Below are 17969 nucleotides of genomic sequence, written 5' to 3' on the forward strand. Positions count from 1 at the left end.
TATATCAATACGAGTTCTCTTGTTCTTTGTAACAAGTGTTACGTTAACATGAGAGTCTCTTGTACATTGTAACAAGTGTTAGATAAACATGAGTGTCTCTTGTTCTTTGAACTAGTGTTAGATTGATATGATTGTTTCTTGTTCTTTCCAACAAGTGTTACATTAACATGAGTGTCTCTAGATCTTTGTAACAAGTGTTACATTAACATGAGTCTCTTGTACTTTGTAACAAGTAACATGTTAATGTAACACTTGCTACAAAGAACAAGAGAAGTCGTGTTAATAGAGCACTTGTAATAAAGAACAAGACATTCCTGTTAATGTAACACTTGTTACAAAAAAAAAACAAAGATACTCGTGTTAATCTAACACTTGTTACAAAGAACAAGAGAAACTCGTGTTATTGTAACACTTGTTAGAAAAAAACAAGAAACAATGATGTTAATATAACACTTGTTTCAAAGAATAAGAGAACTCATGCTAATATAAAACTTGTTACAAAAAGAAGAGACAATCATCTTTATGTTACACTTGTTACAAAGAACAAGAGACTCATGTTAATGTAACACTTGTTACAAAGAACAAGAAACAATCATGTTAATATATCACTTGATACAAAGAACAAGATACAATTATGTTAATGTAACACTTGTTACAAAAAAAAACAAGAAACACTCACGTTATTATAACACTTGTTATAAAGAACAAGAGAACTCGCGTTTATGTAACACTAGTTACAAAAAAACAAGAGACACCCATGTTTATGTAACACATGTGACAAAGAACAAGAGACATGTTAATATAACACTTGTTACGAAGAACAAGAGACACTCGTGTTAATGTAACACTTTTACAAAGAACAAGAGAACTCATGTTAATGTAACACTTTTACAAAGAACAAGAGAACTCATGTTAATGAAACACTTTTATAAAGAACTATAAAACTCGTGTTAATGAAACACTTGTTAAAAAGAACAAGAAACAATCATGTTAATATAACACTTGTTGTATTGACATCAGTGTCTCTTGTTCTTTGAAACATGTGTTAGATTAACATGATTGTTTCTTGTTCTTTGTAACAAGTGTTACATTAACATGAATGTCTCTTGTTCTTTCTAACAAGTGTTATAATAACAAGATTTCTCTTGTTCTTTGAAACAAGTGTTAGATTAACATGACTGTTTTTTGTTCTTTGCAACAAGTGTTACATTAAGATGAATGTCTCTTGTTCTTTGTAACAAGTGTTATATTAAAACGATTTCTCTTGTTCTTTGCAATAAGTATTAACCTAATATTAGTGTCTCTTGTTCTTTGTAACAAGTGTAACATTAACATGAGTGTCTCTTTCTGTGTAAAAAGTGTTAAATTATAACGAGTGTGTCTTGTTCTTTGTAACAAGTCACATTAACACGAGTGTCTCCTACTTATTGTTCCAAGTTTTCTATTAATGAGTTTTCTTGTTCTTTATAACAAGTATTACATTAACACGAGTTCTCTTGTTCTTTGTAACAAATGTTATATTAACATGATTGTCTTGTTCTTTGTAACAAGTGTTACATTAACATGAGTGTCTCTAGTTCTTTGTAACAAGTGTTATATTAACATGAGTGTCTCTTGTTCTTTGTAAAAGTGTTACATAAACATGAGTGTCTCTTGTTCTTTGTAACAAATGTTATTTAACATGATTGTCTCTTGTTTTTTGTAGCAACTGTTATATTAACACGACTTCTTGTTCGTTGTAACAAGTGTTACATTGATATGATTGTTTCTTGTTCTTTGTAATAAGTGTTACATTAACATGAGTGTCTAGTTCTTTGTAAGAAGTTTTATATATCAATACGAGTTCTCTTGTTCTTTGTAACAAGTGTTGTAACATGAGTCTCTTGTACATTGTAACAAGTGTTAGATTAACATGAGTGTCTCTTGTTCTGTCTCTTGTACATTGTAACAAGTGTTAGATAAACATGAGTGTCTCTTGTTCTTTGAACTAGTGTTAGATTGATATGATTGTTTCTTGTTCTTTCCAACAAGTGTTACATTAACATGAGTGTCTCTAGATCTTTGTAACAAGTGTTACATTAACATGAGTCTCTTGTACTTTGTAACAAGTAACATGTTAATACAACACTTGTTACAAAGAACACGACACTCATGTTAATGTAACACTTGCTACAAAGAACAAGAGAAGTGTTAATAGAGCACTTGTAATAAAGAACAAGACATTCCTGTTAATGTAACACTTGTTACAAAAAACAAAGATACTCGTGTTAATCTAACACTTGTTACAAAGAACAAGAGAAACTCGTGTTATTGTAACACTTGTTAGAAAAAAAACAAGAAACAATGATGTTAATATAACACTTGTTTCAAAGAATAAGAGAACTCATGCTAATATAAAACTTGTTACAAAAAGAAGAGACAATCATCTTTATGTTACACTTGTTACAAAGAACAAGAGACTCATGTTAATGTAACACTTGTTACAAAGAACAAGAAACAATCATGTTAATATATCACTTGATACAAAGAACAAGATACAATTATGTTAATGTAACACTTGTTTAAAAAACAAGAAACACTCACGTTATTATAACACTTGTTATAAAGAACAAGAGAACTCGCGTTTATGTAACACTAGTTACAAAAAACAAGAGACACCCATGTTTATGTAACACATGTGACAAAGAACAAGAGACATGTTAATATAACACTTGTTACGAAGAACAAGAGACACTCGTGTTAATGTAACACTTTTACAAAGAACAAGAGAACTCATGTTAATGTAACACTTTTACAAAGAACAAGAGAACTCATGTTAATGTAACACTTTTATAAAGAACTATAAAACTCGTGTTAATGAAACACTTGTTAAAAAGAACAAGAAACAATCATGTTAATATAACACTTGTTGTATTGACATCAGTGTCTCTTGTTCTTTGTATTGTTAGATTAACATGATTGTTTCTTGTTCTTTGTAACAAGTGTTACATTAACATGAATGTCTCTTGTTCTTTCTAACAAGTGTTATAATAACAAGATTTCTCTTGTTCTTTGAAACAAGTGTTAGATTAACATGACTGTTTTTTGTTCTTTGCAACAAGTGTTACATTAAGATGAATGTCTCTTGTTCTTTGTAACAAGTGTTATATTAAAACGATTTCTCTTGTTCTTTGCAATAAGTATTAACCTAATATTAGTGTCTCTTGTTCTTTGTAACAAGTGTAACATTAACATGAGTGTCTCTTTCTGTGTAAAAAGTGTTAAATTATAACGAGTGTGTCTTGTTCTTTGTAACAAGTCACATTAACACGAGTGTCTCCTACTTATTGTTCCAAGTTTTCTATTAATGAGTTTTCTTGTTCTTTATAACAAGTATTACATTAACACGAGTTCTCTTGTTCTTTGTAACAAATGTTATATTAACATGATTGTCTTGTTCTTTGTAACAAGTGTTACATTAACATGAGTGTCTCTAGTTCTTTGTAACAAGTGTTATATCAACATGTCTCTTGTTCTTTGTAAAAGTGTTACATAAACATGAGTGTCTCTTGTTCTTTGTAACAAATGTTATTTAACATGATTGTCTCTTGTTTTTTGTAGCAACTGTTATATTAACACGACTTCTTGTTCGTTGTAACAAGTGTTACATTGATATGATTGTTTCTTGTTCTTTGTAATAAGTGTTACATTAACATGAGTGTCTAGTTCTTTGTAAGAAGTTTTATATCAATACGAGTTCTCTTGTTCTTTGTAACAAGTGTTACGTTAACATGAGAGTCTCTTGTACATTGTAACAAGTGTTAGATAAACATGAGTGTCTCTTGTTCTTTGAACTAGTGTTAGATTGATATGATTGTTTCTTGTTCTTTCCAACAAGTGTTACATTAACATGAGTGTCTCTAGATCTTTGTAACAAGTGTTACATTAACATGAGTCTCTTGTACTTTGTAACAAGTAACATGTTAATACAACACTTGTTACAAAGAACACGACACTCATGTTAATGTAACACTTGCTACAAAGAACAAGAGAAGTCGTGTTAATAGAGCACTTGTAATAAAGAACAAGACATTCCTGTTAATGTAACACTTGTTACAAAAAACAAAGATACTCGTGTTAATCTAACACTTGTTACAAAGAACAAGAGAAACTCGTGTTATTGTAACACTTGTTAGAGAAAAAACAAGAAACAATGATGTTAATATAACACTTGTTTCAAAGAATAAGAGAACTCATGCTAATATAAAACTTGTTACAAAAAAGAAGAGACAATCATCTTTATGTTACACTTGTTACAAAGAACAAGAGACTCATGTTAATGTAACACTTGTTACAAAGAACAAGAAACAATCATGTTAATATATCACTTGATACAAAGAACAAGATACAATTATGTTAATGTAACACTTGTTACAAAAAACAAGAAACACTCACGTTATTATAACACTTGTTATAAAGAACAAGAGAACTCGCGTTTATGTAACACTAGTTACAAAAAAACAAGAGACACCCATGTTTATGTAACACATGTGACAAAGAACAAGAGACATGTTAATATAACACTTGTTACGAAGAACAAGAGACACTCGTGTTAATGTAACACTTTTACAAAGAAAGAGAACTCATGTTAATGTAACACTTTTACAAAGAACAAGAGAACTCATGTTAATGAAACACTTTTATAAAGAACTATAAAACTCGTGTTAATGAAACACTTGTTAAAAGAACAAGAAACAATCATGTTAATATAACACTTGTTGTATTGACATCAGTGTCTCTTGTTCTTTGAAACATGTGTTAGATTAACATGATTGTTTCTTGTTCTTTGTAACAAGTGTTACATTAACATGAATGTCTCTTGTTCTTTCTAACAAGTGTTATAATAACAAGATTTCTCTTGTTCTTTGAAACAAGTGTTAGATTAACATGACTGTTTTTTGTTCTTTGCAACAAGTGTTACATTAAGATGAATGTCTCTTGTTCTTTGTAACAAGTGTTATATTAAAACGATTTCTCTTGTTCTTTGCAATAAGTATTAACCTAATATTAGTGTCTCTTGTTCTTTGTAACAAGTGTAAAATTATAACGAGTGTGTCTTGTTCTTTGTAACAAGTCACATTAACACGAGTGTCTCCTACTTATTGTTCCAAGTTTTCTATTAATGAGTTTTCTTGTTCTTTATAACAAGTATTACATTAACACGAGTTCTCTTGTTCTTTGTAACAAATGTTATATTAACATGATTGTCTTGTTCTTTGTAACAAGTGTTACATTAACATGAGTGTCTCTAGTTCTTTGTAACAAGTGTTATATAAATGTCTCTTGTTCTTTGTAAAAGTGTTACATAAACATGAGTGTCTCTTGTTCTTTGTAACAAATGTTATTTAACATGATTGTCTCTTGTTTTTGTAGCAACTGTTATATTAACACGACTTCTTGTTCGTTGTAACAAGTGTTACATTGATATGATTGTTTCTTGTTCTTTGTAATAAGTGTTACATTAACATGAGTGTCTAGTTCTTTGTAAGAAGTTTTATATCAATACGAGTTCTCTTGTTCTTTGTAACAAGTGTTACGTTAACATGAGAGTCTCTTGTACATTGTAACAAGTGTTAGATAAACATGAGTGTCTCTTGTTCTTTGAACTAGTGTTAGATTGATATGATTGTTTCTTGTTCTTTCCAACAAGTGTTACATTAACATGAGTGTCTCTAGATCTTTGTAACAAGTGTTACATTAACATGAGTCTCTTGTACTTTGTAACAAGTAACATGTTAATACAACACTTGTTACAAAGAACACGACACTCATGTTAATGTAACACTTGCTACAAAGAACAAGAGAAGTCGTGTTAATAGAGCACTTGTAATAAAGAACAAGACATTCCTGTTAATGTAACACTTGTTACAAAAAACAAAGATACTCGTGTTAATCTAACACTTGTTACAAAGAACAAGAGAAACTCGTGTTATTGTAACACTTGTTAGAAAAAACAAGAAACAATGATGTTAATATAACACTTGTTTCAAAGAATAAGAGAACTCATGCTAATATAAAACTTGTTACAAAAAGAAGAGACAATCATCTTTATGTTACACTTGTTACAAAGAACAAGAGACTCATGTTAATGTAACACTTGTTACAAAGAACAAGAAACAATCATGTTAATATATCACTTGATACAAAGAACAAGATACAATTATGTTAATGTAACACTTGTTACAAAAAACAAGAAACACTCACGTTATTATAACACTTGTTATAAAGAACAAGAGAACTCGCGTTTATGTAACACTAGTTACAAAAAACAAGAGACACCCATGTTTATGTAACACATGTGACAAAGAACAAGAGACATGTTAATATAACACTTGTTACGAAGAACAAGAGACACTCGTGTTAATGTAACACTTTTACAAAGAAAAGGAGAAATCATGTTAATGTAACACTTTTACAAAGAACAAGAGAACTCATGTTAATGAAACACTTTTATAAAGAACTATAAAACTCGTGTTAATGAAACACTTGTTAAAAAGAACAAGAAACAATCATGTTAATATAACACTTGTTGTATTGACATCAGTGTCTCTTGTTCTTTGAAACATGTGTTAGATTAACATGATTGTTTCTTGTTCTTTGTAACAAGTGTTACATTAACATGAATGTCTCTTGTTCTTTCTAACAAGTGTTATAATAACAAGATTTCTCTTGTTCTTTGAAACAAGTGTTAGATTAACATGACTGTTTTTTGTTCTTTGCAACAAGTGTTACATTAAGATGAATGTCTCTTGTTCTTTGTAACAAGTGTTATATTAAAACGATTTCTCTTGTTCTTTGCAATAAGTATTAACCTAATATTAGTGTCTCTTGTTCTTTGTAACAAGTGTAACATTAACATGAGTGTCTCTTTCTGTGTAAAAGTGTTAAATTATAACGAGTGTGTCTTGTTCTTTGTAACAAGTCACATTAACACGAGTGTCTCCTACTTATTGTTCCAAGTTTTCTATTAATGAGTTTTCTTGTTCTTTATAACAAGTATTACATTAACACGAGTTCTCTTGTTCTTTGTAACAAATGTTATATTAACATGATTGTCTTGTTCTTTGTAACAAGTGTTACATTAACATGAGTGTCTCTAGTTCTTGTAACAAGTGTTATATCAACATGTCTCTTGTTCTTTGTAAAAGTGTTACATAAACATGAGTGTCTCTTGTTCTTTGTAACAAATGTTATTTAACATGATTGTCTCTTGTTTTTTGTAGCAACTGTTATATTAACACGACTTCTTGTTCGTTGTAACAAGTGTTACATTGATGATGATTGTTTCTTGTTCATTTGTAATAAGTGTTACATTAACATGAGTGTCTAGTTCTTTGTAACAAGTTTTATATCAATACGAGTTCTCTTGTTCTTTGTAACAAGTGTTACGTTAACATGAGAGTCTCTTGTTCATTGTAACAAGTGTTAGATAAACATGAGTGTCTCTTGTTCTTTGAACAAGTGTTAGATTAATATGATTGTTTCTTGTTCTTTCCAACAAGTGTTACATTAACATGAGTGTCTCTAGATCTTTGTAACAAGTGTTACATTAACATGAGTCTCTTGTACTTTGTAACAAGTAACATGTTAATACAACACTTGTTACAAAGAACACGACACTCATGTTAATGTAACACTTGCTACAAAGAACAAGAGAAGTCGTGTTAATAGAGCACTTGTAATAAAGAACAAGACATTCCTGTTAATGTAACACTTGTTACAAAAAAACAAAGATACTCGTGTTAATCTAACACTTGTTACAAAGAACAAGAGAAACTCGTGTTATTGTAACACTTGTTAGAAAAAACAAGAAACAATGATGTTAATATAACACTTGTTTCAAAGAATAAGAGAACTCATGCTAATATAAAACTTGTTACAAAAAGAAGAGACAATCATCTTTATGTTACACTTGTTACAAAGAACAAGAAACAATCATGTTAATATATCACTTGATACAAAGAACAAGATACAATTATGTTAATGTAACACTTGTTACAAAAAACAAGAAACACTCACGTTATTATAACACTTGTTATAAAGAACAAGAGAACTCGCGTTTATGTAACACTAGTTACAAAAAACAAGAGACACCCATGTTTATGTAACACATGTGACAAAGAACAAGAGACATGTTAATATAACACTTGTTACGAAGAACAAGAGACACTCGTGTTAATGTAACACTTTTACAAAGAAAAGGAGAAATCATGTTAATGTAACACTTTTACAAAGAACAAGAGAACTCATGTTAATGAAACACTTTTATAAAGAACTATAAAACTCGTGTTAATGAAACACTTGTTAAAAAGAACAAGAAACAATCATGTTAATATAACACTTGTTGTATTGACATCAGTGTCTCTTGTTCTTTGAAACATGTGTTAGATTAACATGATTGTTTCTTGTTCTTTGTAACAAGTGTTACATTAACATGAATGTCTCTTGTTCTTTCTAACAAGTGTTATAATAACAAGATTTCTCTTGTTCTTTGAAACAAGTGTTAGATTAACATGACTGTTTTTTGTTCTTTGCAACAAGTGTTACATTAAGATGAATGTCTCTTGTTCTTTGTAACAAGTGTTATATTAAAACGATTTCTCTTGTTCTTTGCAATAAGTATTAACCTAATATTAGTGTCTCTTGTTCTTTGTAACAAGTGTAACATTAACATGAGTGTCTCTTTCTGTGTAAAAAGTGTTAAATTATAACGAGTGTGTCTTGTTCTTTGTAACAAGTCACATTAACACGAGTGTCTCCTACTTATTGTTCCAAGTTTTCTATTAATGAGTTTTCTTGTTCTTTATAACAAGTATTACATTAACACGAGTTCTCTTGTTCTTTGTAACAAATGTTATATTAACATGATTGTCTTGTTCTTTGTAACAAGTGTTACATTAACATGAGTGTCTCTAGTTCTTTGTAACAAGTGTTATATCAACATGTCTCTTGTTCTTTGTAAAAGTGTTACATAAACATGAGTGTCTCTTGTTCTTTGTAACAAATGTTATTTAACATGATTGTCTCTTGTTTTTTGTAGCAACTGTTATATTAACACGACTTCTTGTTCGTTGTAACAAGTGTTACATTGATATGATTGTTTCTTGTTCTTTGTAATAAGTGTTACATTAACATGAGTGTCTAGTTCTTTGTAAGAAGTTTTATATCAATACGAGTTCTCTTGTTCTTTGTAACAAGTGTTACGTTAACATGAGAGTCTCTTGTACATTGTAACAAGTGTTAGATAAACATGAGTGTCTCTTGTTCTTTGAACTAGTGTTAGATTGATATGATTGTTTCTTGTTCTTTCCAACAAGTGTTACATTAACATGAGTGTCTCTAGATCTTTGTAACAAGTGTTACATTAACATGAGTCTCTTGTACTTTGTAACAAGTAACATGTTAATACAACACTTGTTACAAAGAACACGACACTCATGTTAATGTAACACTTGCTACAAAGAACAAGAGAAGTCGTGTTAATAGAGCACTTGTAATAAAGAACAAGACATTCCTGTTAATGTAACACTTGTTACAAAAAAAAAGATACTCGTGTTAATCTAACACTTGTTACAAAGAACAAGAGAAACTCGTGTTATTGTAACACTTGTTAGAAAAAACAAGAAACAATGATGTTAATATAACACTTGTTTCAAAGAATAAGAGAACTCATGCTAATATAAAACTTGTTACAAAAAGAAGAGACAATCATCTTTATGTTACACTTGTTACAAAGAACAAGAGACTCATGTTAATGTAACACTTGTTACAAAGAACAAGAAACAATCATGTTAATATATCACTTGATACAAAGAACAAGATACAATTATGTTAATGTAACACTTGTTACAAAAAAAAAACAAGAAACACTCACGTTATTATAACACTTGTTATAAAGAACAAGAGAACTCGCGTTTATGTAACACTAGTTACAAAAAAAACAAGAGACACCCATGTTTATGTAACACATGTGACAAAGAACAAGAGACATGTTAATATAACACTTGTTACGAAGAACAAGAGACACTCGTGTTAATGTAACACTTTTACAAAGAACAAGAGACAATCATGTTAATGTAACACTTTTACAAAGAACAAGAGAACTCATGTTAATGAAACACTTTTATAAAGAACTATAAAACTCGTGTTAATGAAACACTTGTTAAAAGAACAAGAAACAATCATGTTAATATAACACTTGTTGTATTGACATCAGTGTCTCTTGTTCTTTGAAACATGTGTTAGATTAACATGATTGTTTCTTGTTCTTTGTAACAAGTGTTACATTAACATGAATGTCTCTTGTTCTTTGTAACAAGTGTTATAATAACAAGATTTCTCTTGTTCTTTGTAACAAGTGTTAGATTAACATGACTGTTTTTGTTCTTTGTAACAAGTGTTACATTAACATGAGTGTCTCTTGTTCTTTGTAACAAGTGTTATATTAAACGATTTCTCTTGTTCTTTGTAACAAGTATTAACATTAATATGAGTGTCTCTTGTTCTTTGTAACAAGTGTTACATTAACATGAGTGTCTCTGTTCTTTGTAACAAGTGTTATATTAAATGAGTGTCTCTTGTTCTTTGTAACAAGTGTTACATTAACACGAGTGTCTCTTGTTCTTTGTAACAAGTGTTATATAAACATGAGTGTCTCTTGTTCTTTGTAACAAGTGTTACATTAACATGAGTGTCTCTTGTTCTTTGTTGTTATATTAACATGACTTCTTGTTCGTTGTAACAAGTGTTACATTAACATGAGTGTTTCTTGTTCTTTGTAACAAGTGTTACATTAACATGAGTGTCTTGTTCTTTGTAACAAGTGTTATATCAACATGAGTTCTCTTGTTCTTTGTAACAAGTGTTACATTAACATGAGAGTCTCTTGTTCTTTGTAACAAGTGTTAGATAAACATGAGTGTCTCTTGTTCTTTGTAACAAGTGTTAGATTGATATGATTGTTTCTTGTTCTTTGTAACAAGTGTTACATTAACATGAGTGTCTCTAGATCTTTGTAACAAGTGTTACATTAACATGAGTCTCTTGTACTTTGTAACAAGTAACATGTTAATACAACACTTGTTACAAAGAACACGACACTCATGTTAATGTAACACTTGCTACAAAGAACAAGAGAAGTCGTGTTAATAGAGCACTTGTAATAAAGAACAAGACATTCCTGTTAATGTAACACTTGTTACAAAAAACAAAGATACTCGTGTTAATCTAACACTTGTTACAAAGAACAAGAGAAACTCGTGTTATTGTAACACTTGTTAGAAAAAAAAACAAGAAACAATGATGTTAATATAACACTTGTTTCAAAGAATAAGAGAACTCATGCTAATATAAAACTTGTTACAAAAAAGAAGAGACAATCATCTTTATGTTACACTTGTTACAAAGAACAAGAGACTCATGTTAATGTAACACTTGTTACAAAGAACAAGAAACAATCATGTTAATATATCACTTGATACAAAGAACAAGATACAATTATGTTAATGTAACACTTGTTACAAAAAAACAAGAAACACTCACGTTATTATAACACTTGTTATAAAGAACAAGAGAACTCGCGTTTATGTAACACTAGTTACAAAAAACAAGAGACACCCATGTTTATGTAACACATGTGACAAAGAACAAGAGACATGTTAATATAACACTTGTTACGAAGAACAAGAGACACTCGTGTTAATGTAACACTTTTACAAAGAACAAGAGAACTCATGTTAATGAAACACTTTTATAAAGAACTATAAAACTCGTGTTAATGAAACACTTGTTAAAAGAACAAGAAACAATCATGTTAATATAACACTTGTTGTATTGACATCAGTGTCTCTTGTTCTTTGAAACATGTGTTAGATTAACATGATTGTTTCTTGTTCTTTGTAACAAGTGTTACATTAACATGAATGTCTCTTGTTCTTTCTAACAAGTGTTATAATAACAAGATTTCTCTTGTTCTTTGAAACAAGTGTTAGATTAACATGACTGTTTTTTTGTTCTTTGCAACAAGTGTTACATTAAGATGAATGTCTCTTGTTCTTTGTAACAAGTGTTATATTAAAACGATTTCTCTTGTTCTTTGCAATAAGTATTAACCTAATATTAGTGTCTCTTGTTCTTTGTAACAAGTGTAACATTAACATGAGTGTCTCTTTCTGTGTAAAAAGTGTTAAATTATAACGAGTGTGTCTTGTTCTTTGTAACAAGTCACATTAACACGAGTGTCTCCTACTTATTGTTCCAAGTTTTCTATTAATGAGTTTTCTTGTTTTTTGTAACAAGTGTTACATTAACACGAGTTCTCTTGTTGTTTTGTAACAAGTGTTATATTAACATGATTGTCTTGTTCTTTGTAACAAGTGTTACATTAACATGAGTCTCTAGTTCTTTGTAACAAGTGTTATATCAACATGTCTCTTGTTCTTTGTAAAAGTGTTACATAAACATGAGTGTCTCTTGTTCTTTGTAACAAATGTTATTTAACATGATTGTCTCTTGTTTTTTGTAGCAACTGTTATATTAACACGACTGTTATATTTTGTTCTTGTTTGTAACAAGTGTTACATTGATATGATTGTTTCTTGTTCTTTGTAATAAGTGTTACATTAACATGAGTGTCTAGTTCTTTGTAAGAAGTTTTATATCAATACGAGTTCTCTTGTTCTTTGTAACAAGTGTTACGTTAACATGAGAGTCTCTTGTACATTGTAACAAGTGTTAGATAAACATGAGTGTCTCTTGTTCTTTGAACTAGTGTTAGATTGATATGATTGTTTCTTGTTCTTTAACAAGTGTTACATTAACATGAGTGTCTCTAGATCTTTGTAACAAGTGTTACATTAACATGAGTCTCTTGTACTTTGTAACAAGTAACATGTTAATACAACACTTGTTACAAAGAACACGACACTCATGTTAATGTAACACTTGCTACAAAGAACAAGAGAAGTCGTGTTAATAGAGCACTTGTAATAAAGAACAAGACATTCCTGTTAATGTAACACTTGTTACAAAAAACAAAGATACTCGTGTTAATCTAACACTTGTTACAAAGAACAAGAGAAACTCGTGTTATTGTAACACTTGTTAGAAAAAACAAGAAACAATGATGTTAATATAACACTTGTTTCAAAGAATAAGAGAACTCATGCTAATATAAAACTTGTTACAAAAAAAGAAGAGACAATCATCTTTATGTTACACTTGTTACAAAGAACAAGAGACTCATGTTAATGTAACACTTGTTACAAAGAACAAGAAACAATCATGTTAATATATCACTTGATACAAAGAACAAGATACAATTATGTTAATGTAACACTTGTTACAAAAAAACAAGAAACACTCACGTTATTATAACACTTGTTATAAAGAACAAGAGAACTCGCGTTTATGTAACACTAGTTAAAAAAACAAGAGACACCCATGTTTATGTAACACATGTGACAAAGAACAAGAGACATGTTAATATAACACTTGTTACAAAGAACAAGAGACACTCGTGTTAATGTAACACTTTTACAAAGAACAAGAGAACTCATGTTAATGAAACACTTTTATAAAGAACTATAAAACTCGTGTTAATGAAACACTTGTTAAAAAGAACAAGAAACAATCATGTTAATATAACACTTGTTGTATTGACATCAGTGTCTCTTGTTCTTTGAAACATGTGTTAGATTAACATGATTGTTTCTTGTTCTTTGTAACAAGTGTTACATTAACATGAATGTCTCTTGTTCTTTCTAACAAGTGTTATAATAACAAGATTTCTCTTGTTCTTTGAAACAAGTGTTAGATTAACATGACTGTTTTTTGTTCTTTGCAACAAGTGTTACATTAAGATGAATGTCTCTTGTTCTTTGTAACAAGTGTTATATTAAAACGATTTCTCTTGTTTTTTTGCAATAAGTATTAACCTAATATTAGTGTCTCTTGTTCTTTGTAACAAGTGTAACATTAACATGAGTGTCTCTTTCTGTGTAAAAAGTGTTAAATTATAACGAGTGTGTCTTGTTCTTTGTAACAAGTCACATTAACACGAGTGTCTCCTACTTATTGTTCCAAGTTTTCTATTAATGAGTTTTCTTGTTCTTTATAACAAGTATTACATTAACACGAGTTCTCTTGTTCTTTGTAACAAATGTTATATTAACATGATTGTCTTGTTCTTTGTAACAAGTGTTACATTAACATGAGTGTCTCTTGTTCTTTGTAACAAGTGTTATATTAACATGATTTCTCTTGTTCTTTGTAACAAGTGTTACATAAACATGAGTGTCTCTTGTTCTTTGTAACAAATGTTATTTAACATGATTGTCTCTTGTTTTTTGTAACAACTGTTATATTAACACGACTTCTTGTTCGTTGTAACAAGTGTTACATTGATATGATTGTTTCTTGTTCTTTGTAATAAGTGTTACATTAACATGAGTGTCTAGTTCTTTGTAAGAAGTTTTATATCAATACGAGTTCTCTTGTTCTTTGTAACAAGTGTTACATTAACATGAGTCTCTTGTACTTTGTAACAAGTGTTAGATAAACATGAGTGTCTCTTGTTCTTTGAACTAGTGTTAGATTGATATGATTGTTTCTTGTTCTTTCCAACAAGTGTTACATTAACATGAGTGTCTCTAGATCTTTGTAACAAGTGTTACATTAACATGAGTCTCTTGTACTTTGTAACAAGTAACATGTTAATACAACACTTGTTACAAAGAACACGACACTCATGTTAATGTAACACTTGCTACAAAGAACAAGAGAAGTCGTGTTAATAGAGCACTTGTAATAAAGAACAAGACATTCCTGTTAATGTAACACTTGTTACAAAAAACAAAGATACTCGTGTTAATCTAACACTTGTTACAAAGAACAAGAGAAACTCATGTTATTGTAACACTTGTTAGAAAAAACAAGAAACAATGATGTTAATATAACACTTGTTTCAAAGAATAAGAGAACTCATGCTAATATAAAACTTGTTACAAAAAGAAGAGACAATCATCTTTATGTTACACTTGTTACAAAGAACAAGAGACTCATGTTAATGTAACACTTGTTACAAAGAACAAGAAACAATCATGTTAATATATCACTTGATACAAAGAACAAGATACAATTATGTTAATGTAACACTTGTTACAAAAAACAAGAAACACTCACGTTATTATAACACTTGTTATAAAGAACAAGAGAACTCATGTTTATGTAACACTAGTTACAAAAAACAAGAGACACCCATGTTTATGTAACACATGTGACACTTTAGAACAAGAGACATGTTAATAACACTTGTTACAAAGAACAAGAGACATGTTAATATAACACTTGTTACGAAGAACAAGAGAACTCATGTTAATGAAACACTTTTATAAAGAACTATAAAACTCGTGTTAATGAAACACTTGTTAAAAAGAACAAGAAACAATCATGTTAATATAACACTTGTTGTATTGACATCAGTGTCTCTTGTTCTTTGAAACATGTGTTAGATTAACATGATTGTTTCTTGTTCTTTGTAACAAGTGTTACATTAACATGAATGTCTCTTGTTCTTTCTAACAAGTGTTATAATAACAAGATTTCTCTTGTTCTTTGAAACAAGTGTTAGATTAACATGACTGTTTTTTGTTCTTTGCAACAAGTGTTACATTAAGATGAATGTCTCTTGTTCTTTGTAACAAGTGTTATATTAAAACGATTTCTCTTGTTCTTTGCAATAAGTATTAACCTAATATTAGTGTCTCTTGTTCTTTGTAACAAGTGTAACATTAACATGAGTGTCTCTTTCTGTGTAAAAAGTGTTAAATTATAACGAGTGTGTCTTGTTCTTTGTAACAAGTTACATTAACACGAGTGTCTCCTACTTATTGTTCCAAGTTTTCTATTAATGAGTTTTCTTGTTCTTTGTAACAAGTATTACATTAACATGAGTTCTCTTGTTCTTTGTAACAAGTGTTATATTAACATGATTGTCTTGTTCTTTGTAACAAGTGTTACATTAACATGAGTGTCTCTTGTTCTTTGTAACAAGTGTTATATCAACATGTCTCTTGTTCTTTGTAAAAGTGTTACATAAACATGAGTGTCTCTTGTTCTTGTAACAAATGTTATTTAACATGATTGTCTCTTGTTTTTGTAAGCAACTGTTATATTAACACGACTTCTTGTTCGTTGTAACAAGTGTTACATTGATATGATTGTTTCTTGTTCTTTGTAACAAGTGTTACATTAACATGAGTGTCTAGTTCTTTGTAAGAAGTTTTATATCAATTGAGTTCTCTTGTTCTTTGTAACAAGTGTTACGTTAACATGAGAGTCTCTTGTACATTGTAACAAGTGTTAGATAAACATGAGTGTCTCTTGTTCTTTGAACTAGTGTTAGATTGATATGATTGTTTCTTGTTCTTTCCAACAAGTGTTACATTAACATGAGTGTCTCTTGTTCTTTGTAACAAGTGTTACATTAACATGAGTCTCTTGTACTTTGTAACAAGTAACATGTTAATACAACACTTGTTACAAAGAACACGACACTCATGTTAATGTAACACTTGCTACAAAGAACAAGAGAAGTCATGTTAATAGAGCACTTGTAATAAAGAACAAGACATTCTGTTAATGTAACACTTGTTAAAAAACAAAGATACTCGTGTTAATCTAACACTTGTTACAAAGAACAAGAGAAACTCGTGTTATTGTAACACTTGTTAGAAAAAACAAGAAACAATGATGTTAATATAACACTTGTTTCAAAGAATAAGAGAACTCATGCTAATATAAAACTTGTTACAAAAGAAGAAGAGACAATCATCTTTATGTTACACTTGTTACAAAGAACAAGAGACTCATGTTAATGTAACACTTGTTACAAAGAACAAGAAACAATCATGTTAATATATCACTTGATACAAAGAACAAGATACAATTATGTTAATGTAACACTTGTTACAAAAAACAAGAAACACTCACGTTATTATAACACTTGTTATAAAGAACAAGAGAACTCGTGTTTATGTAACACTAGTTACAAAAACAAGAGACACCCATGTTTATGTAACACATGTGACAAAGAACAAGAGACATGTTAATATAACACTTGTTACGAAGAACAAGAGACACTCGTGTTAATGTAACACTTTTACAAAGAACAAGAGAACTCATGTTAATGAAACACTTTTATAAAGAACTATAAAACTCGTGTTAATGAAACACTTGTTAAAAAGAACAAGAAACAATCATGTTAATATAACACTTGTTGTATTGACATCAGTGTCTCTTGTTCTTTGAAACATGTGTTAGATTAACATGATTGTTTCTTGTTCTTTGTAACAAGTGTTACATTAACATGAATGTCTCTTGTTCTTTCTAACAAGTGTTATAATAACAAGATTTCTCTTGTTCTTTGAAACAAGTGTTAGATTAACATGACTGTTTTTTTGTTCTTTGCAACAAGTGTTACATTAAGATGAATGTCTCTTGTTCTTTGTAACAAGTGTTATATTAAAACGATTTCTCTTGTTCTTTGCAATAAGTATTAACCTAATATTAGTGTCTCTTGTTCTTTGTAACAAGTGTTACATTAACATGAGTGTCTCTTGTTCTTTGTAAAAAAAGTGTTATTATAACGAGTGTCTCTTGTTCTTTGTAACAAGTTACATTAACACGAGTGTCTCCTACTTATTGTTCCAAGTTTTTCTATTAATGAGTTTTCTTGTTCTTTGTAACAAGTGTAACATTAACACGAGTTCTCTTGTTCTTTGTAACAAATGTTATATTAACATGATTGTCTTGTTCTTTGTAACAAGTGTTACATTAACATGAGTGTCTCTAGTTCTTTGTAACAAGTGTTATATTAACATGAGTGTCTCTTGTTCTTTGTAACAAGTGTTACATTAACATGAGTGTCTCTT

Source organism: Tachypleus tridentatus, unplaced genomic scaffold, assembly GCF_004210375.1.
Source record: "Tachypleus tridentatus isolate NWPU-2018 unplaced genomic scaffold, ASM421037v1 Hic_cluster_2, whole genome shotgun sequence".
Taxonomy (NCBI): Eukaryota; Metazoa; Arthropoda; class Merostomata; order Xiphosura; family Limulidae; genus Tachypleus; species Tachypleus tridentatus.